This window comes from Theropithecus gelada, chromosome 4, assembly GCF_003255815.1.
Source record: "Theropithecus gelada isolate Dixy chromosome 4, Tgel_1.0, whole genome shotgun sequence".
Taxonomy (NCBI): domain Eukaryota; kingdom Metazoa; phylum Chordata; class Mammalia; order Primates; family Cercopithecidae; genus Theropithecus; species Theropithecus gelada.
In genome coordinates, this window is record NC_037671.1 from 116,280,544 (window position 1) to 116,305,788 (window position 25,245).

At 45.2% G+C, this 25,245-nt stretch overlaps 1 protein-coding gene and 1 pseudogene across 2 annotated transcripts in view; one reads left to right on the forward strand and one right to left on the reverse strand.

The window, feature by feature from the left end:
• Positions 1-25,245, forward strand: part of LOC112623571 (UL16-binding protein 3-like) — a 170,391-nt gene that overhangs the window by 57,711 nt on the left and 87,435 nt on the right. The gene's annotated exons all lie outside the window — the stretch shown is intronic.
• On the reverse strand, positions 16,080-19,116 carry LOC112622134 (annotated as a pseudogene). The gene is made up of 6 exons (XR_003118948.1): positions 18,342-19,116; positions 17,282-18,038; positions 16,926-16,962; positions 16,552-16,618; positions 16,322-16,434; positions 16,080-16,130 (listed from the first exon to the last, which is right to left on the reverse strand). The product of XR_003118948.1 is annotated as a T-complex protein 1 subunit eta-like (transcript).

Below are 25,245 nucleotides of genomic sequence, written 5' to 3' on the forward strand. Positions count from 1 at the left end.
AGCTCCTTGTGCACGCACCCAGGTGGCTGCAGGCCAGGCCGCCCATAACAAGCATGCCCGCTGACCTCATGGTTACTCCTACTGCAATTAGAGCCCGCGAAGAGACAGAAGGTTTCAACACTGAGCCTGAACAGCATACTCTGCAGGGCATGCGGCATCCCCTCCCGCCCGAGAGACGGCAGTGGGACAGAGGGTGGTGTTCTAATGAACTGAATGAGATCCGTTCCAATGCAGATGGATGAAGAAATTACCTGCAGATGTGACTATGCACAGCCACTGTGACTGTCCAGGCTGTCACCAGGCTCAGGGAGCCAGGGCCTCATGGAGCAGGGTTCCTCCCATGCAGCCCCCTGCCTCTGGGCAATGCAGACTTGTGCCAGTCTGGGCTGATGAGTAATTGATGAGTAATTGCTGCCTCGCTTAGGCCTCCCGGCCATCAGTGCTTCCTAGGCCTGTGTTGTCCAGAGGCTCAGCTGGTAGGGTGGGACTCCCCCAGGGGTCCTGGTTAATGGCCTGGGGAGGGCTTCTGCAGAGGAACACGGGAAGCTGCCAGTGGTCCTCTGTGCACACTCCAGGGGGGCCGAGTCCTCCTCCACATGCACTGCAAAGCCTCCTCACTGGGTCTTTGAGCCCCTGTGCATTTTTGGATTGTATAAAACCAGATAACACATTTTCTAAAAGATAGCTATAGAAAAGTTTCCTACATTGAAGACACAGGATCCATAAGAACATTGATTGATTGATTCATTCATTCATTCATTCATTCATTCATTCATTCATTCATTCCAGAGCCCACAAGGCTCCAAATTGTTCCTGGCTGGGACAGAAAAGAGGAGCAAACCTGGCCTCTGTCTTGGAGGAGTCCAGGGAAAGGAGATGGACGTATAAATAGCTGGTTACCCGAAAGTGGGATGGGCTCTTATACTGGAGTGTATAATACAGTAAGTCCTTACTTAACATCGTAAATCAGTTCTTGGAAACTGACTTTAAGCAAAACGACATGGAACAAAACTAATTTTTTCCTCATGGACATTGAATGAAACAAAATGCTGTTATTTAAGGACCTGATGTACGTTGTTTCCCTTAAAGTCACAGTTTCCAAGAACCTACTAACAGTGTTAAGTGAGGATTTACTGTACTCTGGGGACTCAGATGAGGGAGGTGACTTGGGCTGGTGGTCAACGAAGACTTCATAGAGGAGGTGATGTTTAAACTGAAAGGTAAACAGAACCTCCCCAGATGGATGAAGGGAGAGGGCATCCCTAGCGGGAGATCCCCCGTGACAAAGGTGGGGGGCAGAGGGGGACATATTGCAGAGCACAGGACGACGAGGGGCTCAGGGACTCACAAGGGGCCTTGGACACTAGGCTGAAGACCCCGGGAATGTCTGAAGGTCTTTTGGGGCAAGAAGACAGCATGGCTCGGTTTCCATGTTAGAGCAATCCTCTTGGCAAAGGGTGTGCTGGAGGGACAGGTTGGAGGCAGAGGCCAGCAATTGTCCAGGTAGGGAGAAGGGAGAGGAAAGGGCAGATTCATGAGAGGTTTGGACAGTACCACCATCTTGGGGACTTCTATGCTGGAATGGGATGTAGAGGGGAGCGGTGAGGAGGCAAAAAAGAAGAAAGAGTCAGGAACCATGAGGCTGGTGGGTAAGAGGAAGCCCACACGGGGAGGGGAAGAAGGATCCTACTCCAGGCATGGCTGCCCAGTGTTTAGGATTCAGGGACCCAGGACGTCCATGTTACGATCCTGGCTGCTTCCCGAAGCGTTGTGAGAGCTGCTCTTCTCCACCAGGCACCTGTTTCCCCACACCAAGTCAGAAAGCTCATTCCCACCCCTCTTCCATCCATCTTCCCCCAGCATGGAGAAGATAACTGGGAAACATTCGGGGAAGGTGTGAGGAGCTCTTTGGATTTTCTGAGCCCACCTGGTCCATGATGGGTGAGGGACAGAAAATCTTAAACCCAGGCTTGCTGTTGAGCTCAGCAGCTTCCTCATCCAACATCCTTGGGGGCCTTTCCATAATTTCCTCTCCCCCAGAGCCTCCACACAACCCTGGTACCCCTCAGCAAATGACCTTGCCTCTTACCTGCCATCCCAAAGACACTCCCACCACTCAAACCCACTGTCAGGTTTCTGTCCTTCCCTAACCTGGTCCTGAGCCAGCCTCTTCACCTGTGCTTGGGGACCCTGTGCCATCAACCACCCCTTCTCATGCTGCTGTCTCCTGCCCCTCAGCTGACAAAACAGGGTCCTGTCTCCTCCATTCCAAAGTGCCTCCTGCATCTGCTTCAAGCTACTGCCTTCTTCCTTTCCCTCTTAAAGGGCTTTCTACATGCATCACTTCCATATCCTCATCTCTTTCACCCTTCCACCCACTGCAAACTAGCTGCTGTGCCCTCACTTCCAAGAAACTCTTCTTACAGAGGCCACAGCCTGTACAGGCCTGTCCTCATCCTACGTGTCCTCTCTGCACTTTTATCACCTTGAACACTTCCTTCCTTCCTTCCTTCTTTCCTTCTTTCCTTCCTTCCTTCCTTCCTTCTTTGCTCACTCCCTCCTTCCCTTCCTCCCTCCTTCCCTCCCTCCTTTCCTTCCTTCCTTCCTTCCTTCCTTCCTTCCTTCCTTCCTTTCTTCCTTCCTTCCTTCCTTCCCCTGTCTCCTTCCTTGGCTCCTGCTGCCCAGTACCTATGGGTTCTACTCTCACCCTCTCTGCCATCTCATTGGGCAACGTCATGCAGGTTGGGCTTCCCCAGCAAAGCCCCTTGGAGGCCTCTTGTTCTCTCTGCAAACATTCTCCCGAAGCTTGACCCTTACTCCAGCCTTGACTTCTCTAGTGACCTCCAAACCCATCTATCCAGAAGCCAGCACATGTCCTCCACCCCATGTCCCATATCCTGTCTCCCGCACCCACCCATCCCCCACCTGTCCCCTGCCTTGCTGAACAGCCAGCAAACTGGAGCCATCCGCCTTTATTCTCCCTGCATCCAATGGATCACCAGGTCCTGCTGATTCAGCCTTCCAAATATCCCTGGGATCGACTTCTCTGCATCTCCACTGTCATCACCCTAGCCTGTTCTTGAATCTCACACCTGGACAGTCTCCCAGACTTCTCTGCCTGAAATTGTCCTCCCACTAGGTCCCTGCAGAGCTGGTCTCTGCCTTTCCCTCTGACCACATCTGCTTACATCCCCTTTCTCTCTTCAGTCCAGTCCCCCTGCCTTTCTACTCTTTCCTGAATACACCAAGCTGGTTCCCACCCCTGCACTCTCTGGAAGGCTCTCCTGCCAGATCAGCAATTCTCAAACCTTTTGTTCCCATGACTCCAATACACTTTTAAGAACTGACGGACTGGGCATGGTGACTCACACCTGTAATCCCAGCACTTTCAGAGGCCAAGGCGGGTAGATTGCTTGAGTTCAGGAGTTCGAGACCAACCTGGGAAACGTGTGGTGAAACCCTGTCTCTGCAAAAACTACAAAAATTAACCACATGTGGTGGTGTGCACCTGTAGTCCCAGATATTCAGGAGGGCCTGTAGTCTCAGCTACTCAGGAGGCTGAGGTGGGAAGAGCGCTTGATCCCAGGAGGTCAAAAAGAAAAAGAATTGAGGACTCCAGGCCAGGCGTGGTGGCTCATGCGTATAGTTCCAGCACTTTGGGAGGCACAGGTGGGAGGGTTGCTTGAGGCCAGAAGTTCAAGACGAGCCTGGGCAACATAGCAAAACCCCATCTCTACTAAAAAGAAAATCAGCCAGGTGTGGTGGCATGCACCTGTGGTCTCAGCTGAGGCAGGAGGATCACCTGAGCCTGGAATGTTGAGGCTGTAGTAAGCTATGATTGTGCCACTGTACTCCAGCCTGGGCAACAGGGTGACTTTGTTTCCAAAAAATTAAAAGTTAAAAAAAAATTGAGTGTCTGTGTTCATATGGGTTATATCCATGACTATTTACCAACATAGAAATTAAATTTGAGGATTTTTAAAAACAGAATGCAAGCCAGGCTCAGTGGCGTGCACCTGTAGTTCCCGCTACCTGGGAGGCTGAGGAAGTAGGATGCTTGACTCCCGGAGTTCTAAACTAGCCTGATCAACATAGTGAGACTGGTCTCAATAAACAAACAAACAAAAAAACCCACAAAAATTAGAATACTCAAGAACAAATCCCATTAGCTGTCAGAGCGATGACATCATCATACATCACAGAGCACCTGAAAACTTCCTTGTAGACTGGTGAGAGAATGAGAGTAACAAATAGCATCTTAGTATCATAAAAAGTCTTCACTTGCAAAACCCCTGAAAGGGTCTTGGAGTGCTCAGATGGCGCTGAGCACAGCTGCACCAGAGAGTCACACGTGCCACTCATTCACTTCATTTAGGCCTAAGGACAAAAGTCACCTCCTCAGAAAGCCTCTCCGCTCCCTCACCCTCTCCTCAAGTCATTCTATCCCATTACTACTTGCATGTTTTTCTTTCTTCTTTCTTTCTTTCTTTCTTTCTTTCTTTCTTTCTTTCTTTCTTTCTTTCTTTCTTTCTTTCTTTCTTTCTTTCTTTCTTCCTTTCTTTCTTTCTTTCTTTCTTTCTTTCTCTCTCTCTTTCTTTCTTTCTTTCCTTCTTTCTTTTTCTTTCTCTTTTTTTCTTTCTTTCTCTTTCTTTTTTTTTCTCACTCTCTCTCTCTTTCTTTTTGGAGACAGAAGCTTGCTCTGTTGCCCAGGCTGGAGTGCAGTGGCATAACCACAGTTCACTGCAGCCTCGACCTCTCAGGCTCAAGTGATCCTCCCACCCCAGCCTCCCGCATTGCTGGAACCATAGGTCTGTGCCACCCAGCCTGGCTAATTTTTTTTTAACTATTTGTAGAGACAAGGGTCTCCCTGTGTTACTCAGGCTGGTCTTGAACTCTGGGCTCAAGTGATTCTTCCACCTTTGCCTCCCAAAGTGCTGGGATTACTGGTGTGAGCCACGTGCCTGGTTTGCATGGTCTTTATAGAACTTATTACCATCTGAAATTGTTTTCTTGCTTATTTATTTTGTTCCTTCCCACTAGAATGCAAGCTCCATGGGGACAAAATCCAGATTCTTTTGTTCACATTGGAGCCCGGCATAGTGCCTGACACACAGTGTCAAAGATCTTTAAATGAATGAATAGTATCAAAGCAGTTGTTCTCCCCATTGCTCTCTATTAGAACCACCTGTGGGGGAGGGGGATTTTTAAATTCCTGCATCCCAGCCAATTAAACCAGAATCTCAGGGGGTGAACCCGAGTCTACCCAGGCATCAGTGTTTTATAAAGTTCCCCAAATGATTCCAATGTGCCCCTGAGAATAAGAACCAATGGTCTAGATTCTTAAATCCTCACTGATGGAGAGACTGTTTATTCCTCACTGGGCCAGACATACACAAAATATAAATAAGGGCAACTCTGTCTTGCTAGACAGGCAGCCAGGCCCAAGGGCAACTAGATGGAGGAAGCTCTTCACTCTCTGTGGGTGAGAACTACCCTTCTTGGTCCCGGGCCATGGATCAAAGAGATGGGATCAGTTGCTTGCACAGACGGCGCTGGTTATTCTCTCAAACAGGTCTGCACGGCTTGCTGCACTGGGAGCATTTTTCCCCTTACTGTGATGCAGGATTCTGGTGCATTGGAGACTCGCAGGGAGCGATGATGATTTCAGTGGACAGAGATAGAAATGACGCAGGTCCCCAGATTCCCCTGGGCAAGAAGGAGGCTCACATTGCTGGCCTGGGGGCTGAAGTGTAGCCAGGAATTGGCACGCCTATGCTCCCACCTGGTCAATGCTTCCCGCACTCAGCAATCACTAGAACTCCCCAGAAAGGCTGGAGTTAGCCACCGTCCAACCCAAAGCAGCTCTTAAGGCTAAGATGCCTAGTGGGAATTCCTGATTCCAACAAGGGAAGAAAATTCGCCCAGCACTGTGCCACATGGATGAAATGATCCCTGATTCTCAGAGGGGAATAATGATTTTCATTGCACAGGGGAAGAAACTGAGGCACCGAGACGGTAGGTGATTTGCCTAGAGTCTGATCAAAGTTAAAATCTCAGATTGGCTATGTGACCTTTGAGAAGTCATTTGACCACCAACCCCCAAATCAGCATCCGTGTCTGTCAAATGGGGAAAATAGCACCTACCTCACAGGGTTGTTTAATGGATGTGAAAGCGCTGAGAGTAAGCATAAAGTTGAGAACCTTCCACAAGTGGCAATTATAGTGTTATTCTCATTGGCTCCCAAATCCTTTTGCTTCTCAGAGGACAATCGCTTCTATTTCTATGATATGATTTCAAGTTTTCTTTTTTTTTTTTTTTTCTTAACAGGCTCTTGCTCTATCACCCAAGCTGGAGTGCAGTGGTACAATCATGGCTCACTGCAGCCTCGACCTCCCGGGCTCAAGTGATCCTTCCACCTCAGCCTCCCAAGTAGCTGGGACTACAGGTGTGTAGTCCCACCACACTCAGCTTATTTTTTATTTTTTTGTAGAGATAGGGTCTTGATATGTTGCCTAGGTTGGTCTCGAACTCCCGGGCTCAAGCAATCCTCCCTGCCTTGGCCTCCCAAAGTACTAGGATTGCAGATGTGAGCCAACGCGCCCTGCCCTGATTTCAAGCTCTTTTACGTGCAGTAGCCCATTTCATTTTTGAAGCAGCTCTGCGAAGTTGAAACTTTCGCCTACCTGCCCTCTTTGTTTGATGAAGACCCTAGGGTCTAGAGAGGCGAAGTCACATGCGCAGGTCCCACTGAGGTGGCAGAGCTGGGTCAGAAACCCAGATGTCCCAACTCCCTGCCCAGGACCTTCACCACACAGCAGCAGCCATGGAGGGCTGTAGCTTACCTTGGCCTCAAGGAGAGGTTACACCCTGGGTTCTGTGGGAAGGAGGTACCTGGCAGAGGAGGAAATGGGCCTCAGCCCCAAGTCCTCCCCCAGGGGGAGGATAAAACCTATAATTAATTAAGCACCTCCTGGGTGCTGGGCTTCATCCTCTGTGGTTTGAATGAATTAGTTCATTTCATTTTCAAAATAGCTCAGTGCCTCAGGTCTTCTAATCCTCTTCTCACAGGTGAGAGAGGTAAAACACAAGGCCCACATCCCAGGTGGTGGAGCCAGGATTATGCCAAAGCTCACAATCTTTCCAGGATACTGTGACTTTACCGGAGGCCATGGCTACCAGCAGCCAGCCCGCTCTGCCAGAGACCACTGCCACCCCTTGCACCATCCCACTGGGTAGAGCAGGGCCCACCTTCTCCATGCCAGGCAGCTGCAAAGGCCCCCGCACCATTTCTACCACTTGGTTCAATTCCCAGATGGGGCTGAGCCCCTTACCGAGCTGGTAGGTGTATAAGAATGAATAAGAAAAAATAAAGTCTCCTGCAGCAGCTGGATTTACGTTAAAAAAAAAAAAAAAAAATAGGCTGAGTGTGGTGACTCATGTCTATAATCCCAGCACTTTGGGAGGCCAAGGTGGGCAGATCTCTTTTATTTATTTAAGAGATGGGGTCTCACTATGTTGCCCTGGCTGGTCTCAAACTCCTGGGCTTAAGTGATCTGCCCGCCTCGGTCTCCCAAATTGCTGGGATTACAGGTGTGAGCCACCGCACCCAGCCCGGGTGGATCTCTTGAGTCCAGGAGTTCAGACCAGCCTGGACAACATGGTGAAATCTTGTCTCTCTTTAAAAAAAAAAAAAAAAAATTAAAAAAATAAGTGGTAAAGAGAATTGCAAGCACTGTGCTGAGAAAGGAAGGGTGATTTCCATCTAGGGGTGTAAGATGAGATAGCACAGAGGAGATGGTGTCTGAGTTGGGCTTGGAAAAATAAGAAAGTAGGTCTCCTTTCCCATAGCAGGAAACAATGTCTTGCCTTTGAGGTGGAGGTGGGAGTTAGGGGATGTTTTCTCTAGCGAAGACCCCAGCTCCTCCATAAAAGCAGGCAGCTTCCTCCAAGCAAGCGCATTGACTAGAAATATTTTCTAGAAAATGATAAGAAGGGGCCACGAGCAGCTGCAGATGACTTAGTGAGTTGGGATTGGCAGGCACCTCCTTAGGGCCTGTAGAGATAATGTCACATAATAGGGATTGGCTGTTGCCAGAAGAGTGGATAACAGGGAGCCTTTGGGAGGGGGACAAGGCTGGATTCCTCAATGACAGGTAACTAACCTGCTCCGCAAAGGCTCAGACTTAAACTTGGAGAAGAAAGGGTCTGTCCACAGTGCTGGGGCAGCTACAACCAGTAGGACCCACAGAGAAGCTGGGCAGAACTGGCAACATAATTTGCAGGGCCCAGTGCAAAAGGAAAATTGGTACAAAAATCTATTCAAAAACTGTTCAGAATTTTGAGAGTGACAGCAGAGCACGAAACCCACCTTGGGAACCCTTGTAAGCGTAGGTCACAGGCTCATGAAGCCAGCCCTGAAGTGTGGGCTAGGGAGAGCAAGCAAGGGATAAGGCCACAGGAAGAGCGGCCACAGGAGCCTTCTGACCTGATGGTCTGATCAAAATGAAGAGAACCCATAAACACAGGTGGGTAATCCTGAGACACAGCCAGGGCCACACTCAGCCTTTCCTAGATGTACCACTGAGGCCTTTGTAGCTCTCCCAACCACTCAGTCCACCCCAGCCAACCAGCATTCTCCAAGGGTCCAGGTCTCGCCGTATTTGGCAGAGAGAAGGCATTTAAATTTCACCTCTCTATGTTGGGGGAGCTCTAAATGCTGGGAAAAGATGTCAAGCCTGGAGACCATCTGGGGAAAAGGCCTCCGGAGCTGTTTCTTTAATTTAGAGAACTGACAACTGAGGGTGGGGGCCTTTGGCAAGTACAAAGGGTGATGGCCCAGAAAAGAATCAAAGTATTAACAATGGGCTCCACTGGCACTGGCCTCCTGTCCCCCGCCCTGGGGTTCATGTGGCTGGGAAGCCTGATGTCTCTGTTTCAACAGTGGGATCAAAACTGGCTTTCAGAGCAACATAAACCAGGGGTAATTTTTAGCACAGACTTAACTTTCTAGTTCCTTTTCCCTACCCCTCATTTTTCAGTTGCCTTTAAAGAGGCCACAGAGAACTGAAAAACAAATCAAAAGTTTAAAGAGACAAATGCAAAAATGCAAACTGGGTAAGTTGCTCTACCATCCACTGCATTCCCCACACATCCTTCACAATAGCCCTTCTCATCAAGGGCTTGCAGATCTGCCTGGCCTACTAGATCATGGACTTCTTTGATTTATCTCTGTATTGCTAATGATGAGTTCTGTGCTGGGCACACAGGGAGGCCTCAGAATGAATGGATATGGATGCGACAGGCTCTAAAGCCCCATATACATAGGTTATGACCCTCCCACCCAAACAGCATGGAGGGGTGGGGGGAGCAATGCTGCTGAGGTACCTGTTGGACTTGAGGACTGTCAACAAAAAGGGAAGGAGAGGTGCAGTGAGGACATTATGAAGGTGTTTCTTCCCCAGAGAAGGGCCGTCTTTGTGGCTACTCTACCCAGCCATCAATCTCTGTGCTAACTGCTGCTTTTTCTCAGGATGAAGGCTCTTTCTTAAGGAATGGCCCTGCAACAGAATGAAGGGTGCTTATTAAGGGTGCAGATATCTGGCCCCTCCCCATACATAGTAGATCGGAATCTCTGGGCTGGGGCCCTATAGTCTCGGAAAAATGACTTTCCTTTGCTCTATGTGGAAACCAAGAAGAAGCCTTCCAGGAAGGATGGGGAGGAGGAGAGTGCCTGGAAAGGGTACCCCTGTCATTCCTTCAGAAGCACTGGCTTTCCCCTACCAGGCCCTGGCATCAAGGGCGAAAGTGTAAGACTCTAGTGAACCATGCCAGGATTTGCTCCAACCCTCTTGGTTATGGGATCAGAAGGGAGGGTAACTGGCAAGGTTGCGACTGTCCTGGAAGAGGCTTGGATACTTCATGTGTCACTGCCAAGTCGGATGGGGGTAGCTCTGCACTGCAGGATCCATGGCCTGTGCAGGGCTGGGTATCAGAAAACCTCACTCTTGTTACATGTTAGATGTTAGACATGCTCTTGCCTTCCGTGGCAGAGAGGGATCAGTGGTGTGGGGGAAAGCACCTTGCACCAGAACCAAGCAAGCCCTGGTGCAAATTCTGGCAATAACACTGACAAATCAAATCAAAAGTTTAAAGAGGCATGTGCAAAAATGGAAACTGGGTAAGGGGACAGAGCCACCAGCTGGACAAAATGTGCCTGGAAAACAGCATCCTCTGCTTGGCAGTGGCCAGGAATTTATAGTTGAGTTTTGCAGATGTTTCATCACGTTACGAGCATTTAGAAAACTTACCAGGTCTCTGTCTCAGTCTCCTCATCTACCTGATGGAAGTAAGTATACTTGTTTCAATACTTGTTGAGGGTTTAAAAAGATATTAAAGAGCCTAGCACAGAGCTATACACTTAGTGAGTGACTAATAAAGCTTAAGTGAATTTCAATCCCTTAAATGCTGATAAATGTACCAAAAGCCCTCACTACTCCTCTCACTTAAACCTTACAACCCTGTAAGGACATATCATCACTTGTACTATACAGATGAGAAAATAGACTTAGGGGAAATTATTTGCCCAAGTAATGGCTAGCTAAAGGCTGAGCTGAGACTTGAACCCAGGTCTAGGTTCTCTCCTTCCCCTTATCCCCAAACCTGCTCCCTGAAATGTGCACTCTCCCTCCCTTCTCATAGGGAAATGGAATTATAAATGATCCAATGTTTGAGCAGGTTGGGAAGGTACCTGGCTTCTCATCCCAATTAAAGTCAGATGTAATACAATCCCCATAGAGCCTGGGCTCTCCTTGGGCAGGCAGGAGTCCTTCTCTTTAGGGCCCAGGCAACCCAGCAGCTTGAGACAACCCTTTCTCTGAGAGAAGAATCTGAAGGTCAGTTTCTAGATGTGGATGGGGAGGGACAGGATAGAGGGAAACCAAAACTCTTCATTTCATCCCAAGACTGTCTTACACAGACAGAGCAAGAGGTTCTGACCCAGCTGAGGAGAAACAGAGAACAAAACTCACATTGATGTCTTCATTCATAAGCCAGTGGCATACATAAAGGAGGAGCACCAGAAGTATTCCCAATGTGGTGACGCTCCCTGAATTAGTTATCAATTTAATGATTCCAGTAAAAATACTGACAATTTTTTTGTTGTTGTTGGAAGGTGGTGGGATTAGCTAAATGGAAAATTCCAGGGGATCGGGGGAAAGCCTAATGAACAAGAGTGGGAGTGCAGGGGGGTTGCTATTATAAAATCAATAGGTATTAAGACTTTGGAAACAAATGTTTACCCTAAGGGGCTATTTAAGTAAATTATGGTTTACCCACACAACAGAAATCTGTGCAACTGTTTTTAAAAAAAAAAATGTAAGGAAGCTCTTTATATAGAATGAACTCCAGTAAGTAGGAAAGAACAAGGTGCAAAAGTGGGTATATGGTATGTTACCATTCATATAAAACGAAGGAAGGTTTCTTTGTTGTAGTGATTATCTATTGCTGTGGAACAAATGGCCCCCAAACTCAGTGATTTGGAACATTTATTATCCCAGTGTACATGGATCAGGAATCTGGGCAGTGCTTGGCTGGCCGCCTTTGGCTGGGATCTTCAAGAGCTGTAGTCAAGCTGTCAGCTGCAGCTGTGCACCCATCAGAAGGTTCAGCTGGGAGGGAGGATCTGTTTCCAAGTTCACTCATATGGTTGTCGGCAGGCAATGGTCTCTCACATGAGTCTCTCCACAGGGCTGCCTCACAGCATCGCAGCTGCCTTTCCCCAGGATGTCTGATTGCAGAGAGAGAGAGCACCCAAGATGGAAGCTGCAGTCTTTTTTACCTATTTCAGAAGTGACATCCAACACTTGTGTAGTATTCTATTCATGAGAAGTATATCTGTAAGTCCAGCCCGTGTGGAAGGGGAGGGGAGTACACAGGGGCATGAACACCACGGGTCGGAGCACTGGGGGCTGCCTTTGAGGACACCTGCCCACCACACTCACACAGGCAAGTCGTATTTCTGGAAGGATACACAAGAAACATCCAATATGGGTTGCTTTCAGGGAAGGGAATTGGGAAACTGGGGGAGAAGACTTTTTAACTGAATATACCATTGTTCTTTTAGAGACAGGGCCTCACTCTGTTGCCCAGGCTAGGGTGAAGTGGTGTGATCATGGTTCACTGTAACCTCAAACTCCTGGGCTCAAGTGATCCTCCCGCCTCAGCCTCTCAAATAGCTAGGACTATAGGCACACACCACCACACATGACTCTTTTATTTATTTATTTTGTATTATTTTATTTATTTATTTATTTAAGACAGTCTCACTCTGTCGCCCAGGCTAAAGTGCAGTGGCATGATCTCGGCTCACTGCAACCTCCACCTCCCAGGTTCAAGCAATTCTCCTGCCTTAGCCTCCTTAGCAGATGGGACTAAAGGTGCGCGCCACCATACCCAGCTAATTTTTGTGTTTTTAGTAGAGACAGGGTTTCACCATGTTGGCCAGGATGGTCTCAATCTCTTAACCTCATGATCTGCCAGCCTGGGCCTCCCAAAGTGCTGAGATTACAGGTATGAGTCACCACGCCCGGCCCTCTTTTATTTTTTTGTAGAGACAGAGTCTCACTATGTTGCTCAGGCTGGTCTAAACTCCTGACCTCAAGCCACCCTCCCACCTCGCCCTCCCAAAGTGCTGGGATAAGCCATTGTGCCCAGTCTAAATATGCTCTTGCATACCTTTTTTACAATATTGATGTATCACTTACTCAAAAAATAAAGCAGGCCGGGTGCGGCGTGCAGTAGCTCACACCTGTAATCCCAGCATTTTGGGAGGCGGGAGCAGGCAGATCACTTGAGGTCAGGAGTTCAAGACCAGCTTGGCCAACATAATGAGACCTTGTCTCTACTAAAAATATAAAAATTAGCCTGGCATGGTGGTAATCACCTGTAATTGCAGCTACTTGGGAGGCTGAGGCAGGAGAATCACATGAACCTAGGAGGCACAGATTGCAGTGAGCTAAGATTGCGCCTCTGTGCTCCAGCCTTGGTGACAGAGTGAGACTCCATCTCAAAAAAATAAACAAAAAGGATTTTTAATTTAAAAAGAACAATGAAAAGGATGGCATTTTAACAGACAAAAAGCTAAGAGGGAACAAAATAAAAAGAATAACAATTATACTTATATACTATATAGTTATTACCGAGCACTATAAACATGCTTGTTTCTACTTAGCCATTTCTTGTTTCTATGAGGGAAGTTTAAAAATCTCTTTATTGGCCAGGTGAGGTGGCTCACACCTATAATCCTAGCACTTTGGGAGGCCAAGGTGGGTGGATCACATGGTCAAGAGATTGAGACCATCTGGCTAACATGGTGAAACCCCGTCTGTACTAAAAATACAAAAAATTAGCCAGGCGTGGTGGCAGACACCTGTAGTCCCAACTACTGGGGAGGCTGAGGCAGGAGAATGGTATGAACCCGGGAGGCGGAGTTTGCAGTGAGCCAAGATCGCGCCACTACACTCCAGCCTGGGTGACAGAGCAAGATTCCGTCTCAAATAAATAAATAAATAAATAAACCTCTTTATTATACATACATACACATAAGCAAGCAACTCCCATTTGTAGAGCAAAATACAAACGCTTGAGCTGGGATTCACAATCCTCTTCGCAATTTGGTTCCAGTCCACCCTTCCTGACCCATTTCCTGCCATCCTTCCATCCTTCTATGAACTCGTTATCTGCGATACTGCACTATTATTTGCCAGTTCTGGAGGGTAAAGGCAACAAGCACAATGTCTGGCATGCAGCAAGCTTTCATCCAGTGTTGGCTTCCATTCTACCTCAAACACTGCCTTTGCTTAGACTGTCCCCTGTGCATGGAATGCCCTGCACCCCTCTCCTAGCCCCACGTAAAATTCCCTTCAAGGCTTACCTCAAATGTCACTGTCACCAAGGAGTCCCACAGGCAATTAGTTATCACCTCTAGTCTCCCACAGCACCTGTTTTTACCTTAACTATAACACTTTTATTATTGTATTGCAACTTAAATCTCTGCAACCCAAAGCCTGGTCCTTGGACTGTCAGCATCGACATTAGCTGGGACTTCGTTTGAAATGAAGAATGTGGGCCCCATTCCAGACCTACAGAATCAGAATCTGAATTTTAACAAGATATCAGTGATTTATTGGCACATTAATCTTTCCCTGGTTGAACTGTAAAGCTTTCCAGGGCTCTCTTTCATCTCTCTCCCAGAGCCCAACGTAAGACTTGACACTCAAATGTTTTTAAAGTTTTATTTACAATACTCATGCATCGGATAGATTTTTTTAATTTCTGGAAAAATAAATACACATTATTAATAATAGTTATCTGGTAGGTAGATAATGGTATATTTCTATGTAACGTTTTAATTTTTTATAATCAATGTATTACCTTTGCAGATGGAAAACATGAAGATTTGGGAAAATGCATGTAAAATGTAAGATAAAATGTAAATTTTAAGATATAATACATTCACAAAAGGTATAATTGTGTTGAACTACATTTACAGATATAAAAAGACGAGCAAATTACATCAGGTTTTTTAAAAAAGACAATCTAACAGAATGTATCGATGATACCACATTTGTTCTTCAAAAAATTTTGTGAATTGGCTGGGTACGGGGGCTCACACCTTTATTCCCAACACTTTGAGAAGCTGAGGTGGGAGGATTCCTTGAGCTCAGGAGTTTCAGCTGGGCAATATAGTGAGACCCCATCTCTATTTTAAAAATTTTTTGAAAAGACACTGAAAAGATACATATCAAAATATCTCTAATGAAGTTTATTTTGCAATTTTCTACATTCTAATTTTTTCTAGTTTTCCTATGATCTTTATAAAAGCATATCACTTATAATAAGAAAATAGTTATTTTCATTTTTGAAAAATATCTATGCCCTTTATTAAGCCCCTTTACATTCAATGACCAAGATTTCTACCACACCCTGGGAAGCTGCAAGCTCTGAAAGTAACAGGCCTTACATAGATGAAGGCAGCGGTCCTAGGAAATGTAACCCCGATGGACTGACTCTGGGCTGGCATTCTCCCACCCCTGCAGCTACTCCAGACTCAGAGGAATGTGGCAAGTCAGATACCAGCTTTGGCCAAAAAAAAAAAAAAACCTGTCATTTTAGGAGTCTCACCATGCCCATTTACTTCCTCTGAGATGGTAACAGCAATAGGCAAACACTTCAAAGATGAAGCATTCAGAATGATTCATGCTATACCACCTCCCCTTGGTGGCAGGCTATGGAAATTGGCTTGATGATAACTATTGCAATTGGTCAAAAAAAGAAAAAAAATTTTTTTTTAGACGGAGTCTCTCTGTTGCCAGGCTGGAGAGCAGTGGCCCGATCTTGGCTCACTGCAAACTCCGCCTCCCAGGTTCAAGCAAATCTCCTGTCTCAGCCTCCTGAGTAGCTGGAACTACAGGCATGCACCACCATGCCCGGCTACTTTTCGTATTTTTAGTAGAGACAGGGTTTCACCATGTTGGCCAGGATGGTCTCAATCTCTTGACCTTGTGATCCGCCCGCCTTGGCCTCCCAAAGTGCTAGCATTAAAGGTGTGAGCCACCATGCCCAACCAAAATTTTTAAAATATATTTTCTGTCAAAATCACCCTTACTTCTTCAAATCATCAAAACCACTTTTCTTTTGTCAAGGATTCAGGTATTGACAAAAGACACAAAACTAGGACCTGCTTTCAACAGACAATGCTTTGGATGATGCCAAGGGCAGTGGGGCTCTTTGCCTCCTGTCCTTGCCTCCCACCTATTCAAGTCTACAATGGAGGCAAGGCACTGTGTTCTTCAGCACCACCTTGCCTGCTGTCTATCTCCATCCACTTCCCTGGCCTCAGAAAAGGGCAAGGCGTGGCTCACATACTCTCAGCCATGGCCTGGTGTGCAGCAGCTCCAACATCAGACATCTAAGCACTAATTCTCCCCAAGACCCAGTTCTCAGGTTCGAGACATTGATATTTCAAATATGTCAGATTGAAATACTGAAGTTTCTTTAGAAATATCAGGGTGCAGCAATGTCAGTCTTCAACTGTGGTGTCCGTGGTCTCCAGATAAGCAGCTTCCTTACTCTTCCAGGAAGAAGGAAACATTGAATAGGATGTGTGAAATAGAAAGAGAGAGAAACTGGCATTACCACCTCTCCCGAGAACATAGAACACACAGACGCACAGCAAGGGCATCTTTCTAGTGCTTCCAAAGAGGTGAGCCACAGGGAGAGAAAGGAGGAGAGGAGACCTGAAGGAAGAACACAATCCAGTACCTTGTACAGGATCTTGGTGTTCATTCGGTCCCAGGCCTTGGACAAAGCTTGGGTGTTTGCCAAGTCTCCCCATTGAATAGAGGAAAGAAGATACTTTCTCTTCAGGTACCTTTCTGGAAGATGAGGACTGCTCAAAAGAAAATGAAATATGCTGAAGGGAAAAAAAAAACACCCTAGTGAGAACCAGAGGGAGCTATAAAAGTGAAAGTGCAGATATCCTTACATTTTACCAGGTGGGCCTGATTCGCCTAGGCTACAGATATTTCCTGAGCAACTGTTTACTAATATGGCTTTGTGCTACAGGGAAAGAGGAAGGAAACCATCTCTGAAATTTGGGATCTCAGCATGGTGAGGACAAAACCAGATCCTGAGAAGAAAGAACAAAAGTGACATGAAAGGTAAAGCTCAGTGGAGGTCCAAAGGATAAATACAACTAATTCAGAGGATAGCAGGGACACTCCAGCTGGTAGGAAACATAAACAAAGGCACAGAAGCAGAGATGCATAGAATGAATTCAGGGAAAGCAAATCTTCCAGTCATGGATGCCACATGGAGAGCAGTCGGAAAGGCTGAAAGGTGAACTGAGCCAAAACAGAAAGAATACTGCCAGGGCATTGATCCATACCATAGCTGGCTCCCAGCTTTTTTTTTTTTTTTTTTTGAGACGGAGTTTCGCTCTATCGCCCAGGCTGGAGTGCAGTGGCCAGATCTCAGCTCACTACAAGCTCTGCCTCCCGGGTTCACGCCATTCTCCTGCCTCAGCCTCCCAAGTAGCTGGGACTACAGGCGCCCGCCACCTTGCCCGGCTAGTTTTTTTTTTTTGTACTTTTTAGTAGAGACGGGGTTTCACCATATTAACCAGGATGGTCTCGATCTCCTGACCTCGTGATCCGCCCGTCTCGGCCTCCCAAAGTGCTGGGATTACAGGCTTGAGCCACCGCGCCCGGCCTGGCTCCCAGCTTTGAGAAGGCCTCAAAGTTGTCATCAGTGTCCTCGTTTTTGATGTCCATTTTGATGTCCACCTCATATCACGTGCCCCCAGGCATGCTGAGCCTGCAGCTTGTTAAGAATCTTTGTGGCATCAAAGCCAGCCTTATTGCACGGCTGGTGTGGGGTAATCTCCAAGGTCTTTGCATATGCCCCAGTCAACAGCTGCTGTTTTCCTGGAATAGCCCTTGGAGAATCCCGAAGGTGCCTAAAGAGCTCCCTCTCAATGACACCGCCACCAGCCACCACTGACTCATTCCTGATGGCATCATGCAGGGACCGCTCTGTCTCCTCCATAAACTGCTTGGCACCGCCACAGAAGATGAAGGTGCATGTCTTGGCCTTGGGGCAGCCAATAAAAAAATGGTACCTCTCACCTTTAAATCTGGGTCTCTTCAAACACCTAGCATCGACCCAACACATCTGCTGAGAAAGCATTCGCACTGGTCTGGATTGAGACTTCACAGGCCATCACCATCCTCTTCAGATTATCCTCAGATACTCGGCCAGCACAGAACATGTCCCTGTCAGCAAAGTACTGGGTGGCCACGTCCCCAGTGGGGAGTTTGGACAAGACAACTTTGGCTCCAGAATGATGGATCCTCTCTAACTTGTCATAGAGAATGTTCTACTCGGCATCAACAATCTGATAATCCTCAACTGTGTGGACTCTTATCTCAGTATTATCTTTTTCAGCTTTCCACTGGAGCTCAGTATTCAAAAGGGCAATCTTGGCTAGGCATGGTGGCTCATGCCTGTAATCTCAGCACTTTGGAAGGCCGAGGTGGGCAGATCATGAGGTCAGGAATTTGAGACCAGCCTGACCAACATGGTGAAACCCCGTCTGTACTAAAAATACAAAAATTAGCCAGATGTGGTGGCACATGCCTGTAATCCCAGGTACTCAGGAGGCTGAGGCAGGAGAATCACTTGAACCCAGAAGGCAGAGGTTGCAGTGAGCCAAGATCAGGCCACTGCAGTCTAGCCTGAGCGACAAGAGCAAAACTCCGTATCAAAAAAAAAAATAAAAGGCAATCTTGGGATCGTAGTATTTTTGAGGGGGTTGCCTTTCAAACCCAGCATAAGAGAAAGTATTCTTGAATGCAACACCAGCTACCAACTGAGAATCCTCGAGGGCTCCACCCTGTACCTTCTTGATTCCAATCATTTTAAGCTGCAGCAAATCATTGAGCATCATCACTGCATCCACCACCATCTTAGCAAAGAAAATTTCTGCTGCGAGATCAGCGTGGAGCTCAGAGCGGTCCTAGCACACTACTCCAGAAGCTTCCTCTGCTCCACTTTATCTCCCTCCTTCACAGTCACAGCAAATCTCTCTGATCTTGTTAACTGACAACTGGGTGGCTGTGCAGAAAGCTCGAATGTGAGCTAAGGGTATAAACTATCCTTCACCTACAGTTTCACCTGCTTCAGAAACTCTGCAGCCAGCAACGTCAGTGAGGTGGTACCATCACTGACCTCAGTGTCTTGGGATTTGGTAATGTCCACTAAAGTCTTTGCTGCAGGATGGACAACAGGAAGAAGTTTCAGAATTATGGCCACTTCGTTAGAAATTGTTGCTTTGCCTCTGCCATCCACAATAAGCTCGTCCATGCCATGGGCACCCAGGGTGGTTCTTACAGCCTTAGCAATCACCTGGCAGGCACTGAGGTTATTCACAAGCTGGGAGATGCCTTGGGAGCTATCAGTCCCCTCTTTCAATAGGATAACTAGTGTGGGCATCATTTTGGAAGCTTATTCAGCAGCCTGTTACTCTCCTCTTTTCTCTATGACCGGTCTGCCCAGCAACCCACCTAATTTTTTACTTTTTAATACTCACCATTCTGGCTGGTATGAGATGGTATCTCACTGTGGTTTTGATTTGCATTTCTCTGATGATTAGAGATGTTCAGAATTTTTTCATGTTTGTTGACCACTTGTATATCTTCTTTTGAGAATTGTCTGTTCATGATTTTTGCCCACTTTTAATGGGATTATTTGGTTATTGCTTGTTGAATTAAGTTTCTTATAGATTCTGAATATTAGATCTTTGTTGGCTGTACAGCTTGCAAATATGTTCTCCCATTCTGTAGGTTGTCTGTTTACTCTGTTGATAGTTTCTTTTTGCCCTGCAGAAGCACTTCAGTTTAATTAGGTCTCACTTGTCAATTTTTGGTTTTGTCGCAATTGCTTTTAAGGACTTGTTATAAATTCTTTCCCAAGGCCAATGTCCAGAATGGTATTTCTGAAAATTTCTTCTAGGATTCTTATAGTTTGAGGTCTTATATTTAAATCTTCAATCCGGCCGGGCGTGGTGACCCACACCTGTAATCCCAGCGTTTTGGGAGGCCGAGGCAGGTGGATCACCTGAGGTCAGGAGTTCGAGACGAGCCTGGGCAACATGATGAAACTCCATCTCTACTAAAAACACAAAATTTAGCTCAGCATAGTGGCAGGCACCTGTAATCCCAGCTACTCAAGAGGCTGAGGCAGGAGAATTGCTTGAGCCCAGGAGGCGGAAGTTGCAGTGAGCTGAGATCATGCCACTGCATTGTAGCCTGGGCGACAAGAGCAAGATTCCTCAAAAAAAATTAAAAATTTTTTCTGCATATAAATAGCCAACTATCCCAGCACCATTTATTGAATAGGGAGTACATTTTCCTGTTGCTTGTTTGTGTCAACTTTGTCAAAGATCAGATGGCTGCAGATGTGCAGCTTTATTTCTGGATTCTCTATTCTGTTCCAGCCATTATCCTAAGTGAATTAATGCAACAACCGAAAATCAAATACTGCATGTTCTCACTATGTACCAGTACTGTGCTGTTTTGGTTACTGTAGTCTTACAGGATAGCTTGAAGTCAGGGGATGTGATGCCTCTGCTTTTTTTTTTTTTTTTTTTTTTTTTTCTTAGGATTGCTTTGGCTAATGGGGCTGTTTCTGAGTTGCATATGAATTTTAGAATAGTTTCCTTCTAATTGTGTGAAAAACAACGTTGGAAGTTTGATAGGAATAGCATTCAATCNTTTTTTTTTTTTTTTTTTTTTTTTTTTTTCTTAGGATTGCTTTGGCTAATGGGGCTGTTTCTGAGTTGCATATGAATTTTAGAATAGTTTCCTTCTAATTGTGTGAAAAACAACGTTGGAAGTTTGATAGGAATAGCATTCAATCTTTAGATTGCTTCGGGCAGTATGGCCACTTTAATGGTACTGATTCTTTCAACCTATGAGCGTGGAATGTTCTTCCATTTGCTTGTGTCATCTATGATTTCTTTCAGCAGGATTTTGTGGTTATCCCTGTAGAGATCTTTCATCTCCTTGGTTAGATGTATTCCTAGGGGTGTGTGTATGTTGTAAATGGGATTGCATTCTTGATTTGGCTCTCAGCTTGAACGTTATTGGTGTATAGAATAACTAATTTTTGTACATTGATTTTGTATCCTGAAACTTTACTGAAATCATTTATCAATTCTATGAGTCTTTTGGCAGACTCTTTAAGGTTTTCTAGTTACTATCATGTGAATAGTAAAGAGAGAGAGCTTGATTTTTTTTTTCCTATTTGGATGTCTTTTCTTTGTTTCTGTTGCCTGATTGCTCTGGCTATGACTGCTGGTGCTATATTGAATAGAAGTGGTGAGAGTGAGCATCCTTGTCTTGTTCCTGTTCTTAAGGGGAATGTTTCCAGCTTTTGCCCATTCAGTATGATGTTGGCTGTGGGTTTGTCATAGACGGCCCTTATTATTTTGAGGTACATTCCTTCAATGACTAGTTTGTTGAGAGTTTTTGCCATGAAGGTATGTTGGATTTTATTGAAAGCTTTTTCTGCATCGATTGAGATGATCATATGGTTTTTGCTTTTAATTCTGCTTATGTGGTGAATCATATTTATTACTATGCATATGTTAAACCACCTTGCATCCCAGGAATAAAGAAAATATGCAGCTATTGTCAGGCAGCGGACAACAGACAGTGCAAGACTGCTATCCTTGAGAGAGGGGAAATTCCCATGGTGAGTCCTACAACTGTCTGCCTGGGGAAGTTCCCCATGGTGCAATGAGCTGAAGTCCAAGCACAGCACAGGGGTCTCGCTAAGCATAGAAGGGAGAGATCAGAGCTTGGGGCAGCTGAAGTGGCTGGAATTTGCAGGACAGGTCACCGAAGAGGGAATTGGTAAGTGGAGAGGAGGGGCAGAAGTCTGTGTGGGAGTCTTTGGCCAAGTGGTGCATGCTCAGAGTGAGACTTCCTAAAGCCTGCCAGAGAACCACTGCTATGAGGTTGAAACAGAGACAGTAGAGGCAAAGCAGTGTTGCAGGACACTGGGGGAGGAGAGAGGAGAGATGTTGTTAATATTTTATTAACACCATGAACATCCTAAGGCCATTGCTTAGAAATAAGGGTCATGTCCCAGAGTGAGATCTACCCAATAAAGCATAAAATCAATCCCTATCAAGATGAGCAGAGGAGACAGAGTTCTGAGGCTGCATTTAGAAAGTCACAGGAACTGATCTATCCACAGATTTACCTAATAGAGCATAAAACCAAGCCTTCTAAAGTTCAAGATGGTTAACAGGTCATTGAATTGCCTACTGGAACAAAAATCAACACAGTTCAGAGGAAAATAACAGAATCCAGAGTTTCTACAATATGTCATCAGTGATAGCCAAGATATAATAATGAAAAATCTGTGGACAATATGGCGGTTTTGAGAAATGGTTGCCAATTCTTTGACACACTTCCCATCAAGAGGCAGAGTCTCTGTCTTTTCCCCTTGATTCTCGGTGGATGCTATAGTCTGGATGTGTCCCCCAAAATTCACGTGTCAGAAACTTAATCCCCAGTGCAACAGTGTTGGGATGTGAGGCATTTTGGGAGATGGTCAGTCAGACCACTCAGGCCAATGGTGTGAGAAAGCCAAGCCACATGTTGGTAGTAAAGCCAGTGGGCCTAGATATCAAATCATCCTAACCCCGGCATCAGACATGCTAGTAAAGGAACGGCCATGTAATTCCACCAAGAATCGAGTCACCACTTTCTGGTCTTTCCAGCCACGGAACAGAGACAAACAATACTTATTGTGCCCTCTCCAAATTTCCTGACCCACAGAATCTATGAGAACCCATAAAACGGTTGTTGTTTTAAACCATTAAGCTTTAGGGTAGTTGTTTTGTTTTGTTTTACAAAGCAAAAATAATCAGTGCAACCTGCAAAGTAGCAGGAAAATGTTACTCAAGGAAAAAAGCGGTCAATAAAAACAAACTCGGAACTAATCCAGATGTTGGATCTAGCAGACAAAGCTTTACTACGTACACAGTCATTCATGTCATCCGAAAAGAGAAACAGTTTTATTTCTTTCTCTCTAGTCCTTTCCAGTGTCTGGTCCCTACCCCTTTCCTATCACCTATTCAATCAGAAATACTGTCAGCTTCCAGTATTTTATAGGTGCCATGGAAACTTAGGTGCTTGGGCATTGAGTATTTCTTTTTTGGCAAAGGGAATGATCTTCAGACTAACCAGAGAGAACAAACACTAGTTAGGGGAGGAACGAACATCAGGGAGTCCTAACTGCTCTCGGTGAGCCCAGGTTTCCTAATCTACATGAATGACAGCCCCAGATACCAATTTGCAAATGAGAGGACTGGACCATTGTTTGTGACCTTTGAGAGATGATGGACATTATCAAAGGTGTCTAGACTACAGAAATGGGGAAAAGTTATTCCAAACGTCAAGAGGGGAGTATAGTTTATTTTGCAAAGACTGTACAAGCATGTCTGCTATCAATCCTGTACAACATTCCAGCAACAGTTTTTGAGGGTCTATTTGGAAAATTCTGAAAAACAGAAACAATGCTCATCAGAACCTTAAATTGTTTACTAAATTTCCCAGTATATTTTTATTTTTTTAATTGCTGTTATAAATTGGCAAGTATGAGAATACAATAGCCTCAACTCCAAGATTTTCGATAACTTTGCATGATATGTTTGTGGAGAAGATGGAAGTATATGGGCTGGATAAGGACAACTGTGTGGATTAATAACCTAATAATTGCCGGGCACGGTGGCTCACACCTGTAATGCCAATACTTTGGGAGGCCGAGGCGGGTGGATCACCTGAGGTCAGGAGTTTGGAACAGACTGACCAACATGGAGAAACCCTGTCTCTACTAAAAATACAAAATTAGCCAGGCGTGGTGGCACATGCCTGTAATCCCAGCTTCTCAGGAGGCTGAAGCAGGAGAATCACTTGAACCCGGGAAGCAGAGGTTGCAGTGAGTCAAGATCACGCATTGCACTCCAGTCTGGGCAACAAGAACAAAATTCTGTCTCCAAATAAATAAATAAATAAATACCTAATAATCATAGTCAGAGGATTCAAATTAATGAATTGATATCAACGTTGGCATAGGTCTTTAATGAAGTGTCTCAAGTCTCTCCCCTTAGCCTTCTCATAGTCCATATTTTACATAGATTTCTTGTATGAAGACATAGAAGGCAGGATCATCAGTTTATAGAGGATACAAAGCCAGGTGAGCAAAAAGTATCTTGAGACAGACAAAAATGGAAACACAACATGGCAAAACTTATATGATGCAGTAAAAGCAGTTCTAAGATGGATGCTGCTATTGTCTGGATGTGTTCTCTCTAAAATTCAGGTGTTACCAATGTGACAGTGTTAAGAGGTGGGCCTTTAAGAGTTGATTAGGTCATGAGGGCTCCTCCTTCCTTGATAGGATTACTACTCTTATAAAAGAGGTTCCATGTACCATTTGGCTAGCTTGCCCTTCTGCCTTCCACCATGTGAGGATGCAGCAAGAAGGCCCTCACCAGACACTAAATGCCAGTGCCTTGATCTTAAACTTCTCAGTTTCCAGAATTGTGAGAAAATAAATTTATGGTATTTATAAATGACCCAATCTCAGATATTTTGTTATAGCAACACAAAACAGACTAAGACAGATGTTTATAGCAATAAATGCCTAGATTAAGAAAAAAGATTCAGAAGAATATTAAGTCTAATAAAAAAATAATAAAGAAAAAAGGAAGGTCTCAAATAATGTAACTTTAAACCCCAAGGACATAGAAAAAAAATCAAATTAAGCCCAAAATCAGCAGAAGGAAGGAAATAATAAAAATTAGACCAGAAATACATGAATTTGAGAATAGAAAAACAATAGAAGAGATAAACAAATCTAAGAGTTGGTTTTTTGAAAAGATAAAATTGACAGACCTAGACTAGATTAATGAAAAAAGACAAAGACTCAAATGATTAAAATTATGAATGAAAGAAAGACATTACAATTGATATCACAGAAAGACACAGGATCATAAGAGACTACTATAAACAATTGTGTGCCTACAAATTGGATAACCTAGAATAAATGGGATACATTGCTAGAAACATAACCTATCAAGACTGCATCATGAAGAAAGAAAATTAGAATAGATGATTAGTGAGTCAGAAGATTGAATCAACAATCAAAAATCTCCTCACAGAACACTTGGACACAGGAAGGGGAACATCACACACCGGGGCCTGTTGTAGGGTCAGGGGAGCGGGGAAAGATAGCATTAGGAGATATACCTAATGTAAATGAAGAGTTAATGGGTGCAGCACACCAACATGACATATGTATACATATGTAACAAACCTGCACGTTGTGCACATGTACCCTAGAACTTAAAGTATAACAATAATAATAATAAAAAAAAATCTCCTCATGAAGGAAAGGCCTGGGTCGGATGGCTTCATGTGTAAATTCTACAAGACATTTAAAGAAGAAATAACCTCTATTTTTCTCAAGGTCTTCCAAAAAAATTGAAGGGGAGGCAGCACTTCCAAACTCCTTTTACAAGGCTAGAATTACTCCCACACCAAAGCCAGATAAGAAGACTGTAAGAAAAGAAAATTACAGGCCAATATCCCCAGCGATCACAGATGCAAACA